The following is a 3,863-nucleotide window of genomic DNA, read 5'->3' as shown; positions in this document are numbered from 1 at the left end:
GGAAGAGCTAGTAGCCAACTCCGAGTCATACGAGAGAGCCCAGTCCCTATCCACACGGCCAGTCAGGTGACCTGTAGCTGCCCATGGGCACTCGAGGAAGCACAGGTGGGAGCGCTAAGCCCAATCCGCTGGACCCCATAGACTCGTGAGCTAACTCAGTGTCTACTATTGTATGCCGCTGTGGTTTTGAGGTCACTATTGTATCAGCGTGCAGCTGATGAAAAGACTTGCCTTGTATGACCTCCTGTGTCCCTTCCTTGGGATGGAATGGTTACCTCACCCACTTTATAAATGAGAGCACTGTGATTCATACAGGTGAAGTGCATTGGCTTTATTTCCACAGCTTCTGATGCCTGGTTCTCTGCTCAGGCCAAGTCATGCAGCTTCTCCGAAATACTTAACCAACAGCATTAACCTAGAGGCTGAATCCATTTTTTTTTTCTTTTAGATCAAAGAGGCAGTTTTTATAGGTTGAAAGCACAGAGGGAGAGCAGATATTTCAGAAGTCCTTGGGCCCAAAAGGCAGAAGCTGCAGCAGCATTTGGCTCTGCAGGGCCCCTCCCACTCTCTCACCCCGGACCTCCCTCCTTCCCCAGGTTCCACTCTGCTTGGAAGAGATACACGGCACGGTCCATGCAGCTGTGTGTTTCTCTTGCCATCTCTCTGTGGCTGATTCCATTCACAGGCATTCTGCAAATGCTTCACGGGAATCCCTGCCAGGTAGGAAACCACAGGGGAGTTATGGAGAAATGATTAAAAATAATTTTTTTGACCTTGCAACACTCACCTTAAAAATCTACTCTTGCTCCCAATTTCCCCCAACTTACGTCCAAACTCATTCAAGATCTTTTACGATCTGGAACCAACCTATAACGTCACCGCTGCCTCCCACTTCCCTCCCCAAATTTCTCTCTGTTTTAGAATTAGAAATGTCCTGCTCGTTTTGGACAAGTGGCCCACGACCACACATCTAGGGCGTGGCAGAGCCAGTCTTCGAACCCAGGCAGGCTAGCTCCGCAGGCCGCAGTCTATGACTCAGGGAGCATTTTGCACTTTTGCCTCCGCTTATAGTCCCCGATCTGTTCTGCGTCATCTTCTCTTCCTTTTTCTTCACTTGCTGAACCTCTGTTCTTTCCTGTGAGATGACACTCACTTCTTTAAGTACTTTGAAGACCCATTCACTTTGTGTTTGTTCCTACGTTTGCTTTATCTGCCTGAGGCTGTGAAGTGTCGGCAGGTGCTACCGCCAAAGCCCCACGGCGGCCGAGTTCATGAGAGCCCTCAGAAATCGCAGGGAAATAGTAGACTTTGTTCTACTTTGAGCCGCCCCCCGGGTTAAACATGATGGGCCCCACGACGGTAGGCTTTACGTGTTCAGAGGGAGGGACAGGACTACTCCCTTTTAGAAACAGGTAATTCTAAGTTGACCCATGTATGTCGTGTGGGTCTTTGTGGGGGGAGGGGCAGAGGAGAGAGAGAATCCTACACGGGCTCCACACCCAGCACGCGGAGCCCGACACGAGGCTCAGTCTCACAACCCTGAGGTCATGACCTCAGCCGAAATCAAGAGTCGAATGCTCAGCCAGCTAAGCCACCCAGGTGCCCCCAATATGTGTATCCTAAACACCTGTTCACTGGGAGTCGTCACACGTGCTCACAGGTGAGGTAAATCCCCAACTCCTCCAGCCTGTAAAGGCACCGAGTCTCTCTTCACTGATGGCCTCGCCCACCTGCCAGGCGCTCGGCGGAAGTAGCTGCCGCTTCGTTTACGTTTGTATTTCCACGCCTGTCCTTCAACTCGCTCACCCCCAGCTCCAAGCACTACCGTAAAGCCTGGCACAGATTACAAGCTCAGGGCTTGCTTGCAGAAAACTAAAACAGGTTGTTGGGTAGTAGACCCCCAGGGGTTCCTCTAAGAAGTAAAAGCACCTCCTCAGAGCCTTTGGTGCCTTCTCTTAAAAAGCTGGGTGTGGTGACTAACATAATATAATAAAAAATCATTTAAAAAAATAAAAAAATAAAATGAATGATTTGAAAAAAAAAAAGCTGGGTATGCTTTTTTTAAAAAATTGTATTACGTTAGTCACCATACAGTACATCATTAGTTTTTGATGTAGTGTTCCATGATTCATTGTTTGCATATAACACCTAGTGCTCCATGTAATATGTGCCCTCCTTAATAACCTTCACAGGGCTAGCCCATCCCCCCACCCCCTCCCCTCTGAAACGCCCAGATTGTTTCCCAGAGTCCATAGTCTCTCATGGTTCCTCTCCCCCTCTGATTCCCCCTCCTTCAGTTTTCCCTTCCTTCCCCTAATGTCCTCTGTGCTATTCCTTATGTTCCACATATAAGTGAAACCATAGGATAATTGTCTTTCTCTGCTTGACTTACTTCACTTAGCATAATCCCCTCCAGTTCCATCCATGTCATTACAAATGGTGGGTATTCATCCTTTCTGATGGCTGAGTAATATTCCATTGTATATATGAACCACATCTTCTTTATCCATTCGTCTGTTGAAGGGCATCTCAGTTCCTTCCACAGTTTGGCTGCTTTCTTTTTTTCAGGAGAAATACCATGTGCTCTGGAGTCAGAAGGTCCTAGGAACATCACTTAATTTCATTGATCCTTAGTTTCCTAATCTGTAAAATGGAGATAGTAAATGGTATCATCTTAATGCTATCACATCTTTCCAGAACTTATGACACACTGGGGAGGAGAGCAGGCATGTATAATTTGAAAATCTCTCCCCAAAGGAATCTGATATACTAACCCACCCCCAACATGAGAATTGCTAGTCTAGGTCTGAAGAAAAGAGAATTGGGTTCAGGTGAAGGCACACATGGAGTTCTGGGAGAACTCAGAAGTTCAGATGGTGACAAACAGAGTGGGAGACAGAAGAACGATAAAGACAGAAAACATGCAGAGGTAAAGGAAGGCCATAGCTGGATGTCTTTATTATCCATACAGACCAGGGATAAATATAGGAAAAGGCCATTAAGATATCATTTTGGATGTCTCATTGACCTGGTCTGTTTTTTGGGATTCCATGGTCCAAATTCATGGAGAATGTCAAAAGGATATGAGGGCACACTCAGGACAATGACTGGGGCAAGCCTGGGGGCAGGGAGAAACTGTGAAGATGCTTTCATTCGACTCTGGCCTTGTGGGAAAGAGAGAATCCAAGATGGAGAATGGATGTTGGCAGTGGAGCAGAAACCCAGCAGGCCTGTTGCCCAGTCTGCAGGAAAAAAGGCAAGCAGGGACTCTGACATCCAAAAGAGAGCCCCAGAGAAGATGGCCTGGCAGAACTTTTGAGAGATGCTCAATCCCCTGGGCTCTGATGTTGATTTACCCAAGGTGAACCACAGCAGGAGCCTCCCAGTTGGTCTCTGTAGCACCCATTTTTGCTTCCTGTTAAGTATCTTCCCAACCACTAACACCAGAGTGATCTTTTCCCCTGCTCTACTTTAAAAGGTATAGTAAAAGTATAATCATATATAGATTTATATATCCAGTATATGCATATACACTCTACTGCTCTTTGTAATTATTTTATTAAAAGGGGATTGATTATATTATACATACCCTTCTGTATCTTTTCTCATCCAATAAAACCCATGGAATTCCTTCTAAGTCTGCTGGCAGTTCTCCAATACATACTTTTTTGTGGTTACGTAATATTCCGCAGTATAATCTGTGATGTGCCACAATCTATTCAGTTGAGGGCCACTATAAACATCAATAGCCAATTCAGCAAGCATATATATATATATTTATATTTATATATATGTATGCACATATATACACACACATATATACATATATCTACTTGTATATATGCCCAAGTAATGAATTATGA

At 45.5% G+C, this 3,863-nt stretch overlaps 1 long non-coding RNA gene across 1 annotated transcript; it reads right to left on the bottom strand.

The window, feature by feature from the left end:
* Positions 1-316: 316 nt before the first annotated feature.
* LOC103671608 lies at positions 317-2,452 on the bottom strand. Its single transcript, XR_570979.2, has 2 exons — positions 2,393-2,452; positions 317-713 (listed from the first exon to the last, which is right to left on the bottom strand). It is a non-coding gene; the product is annotated as an uncharacterized LOC103671608 (long non-coding RNA).
* Positions 2,453-3,863: the final 1,411 nt, after the last annotated feature.

The sequence above is a fragment of the Ursus maritimus genome, unplaced genomic scaffold, assembly GCF_017311325.1.
Source record: "Ursus maritimus isolate PB19 unplaced genomic scaffold, ASM1731132v1 scaffold_6, whole genome shotgun sequence".
Taxonomy (NCBI): Eukaryota; Metazoa; Chordata; class Mammalia; order Carnivora; family Ursidae; genus Ursus; species Ursus maritimus.
This window is presented reverse-complemented; position numbering and strand designations above follow the sequence as displayed.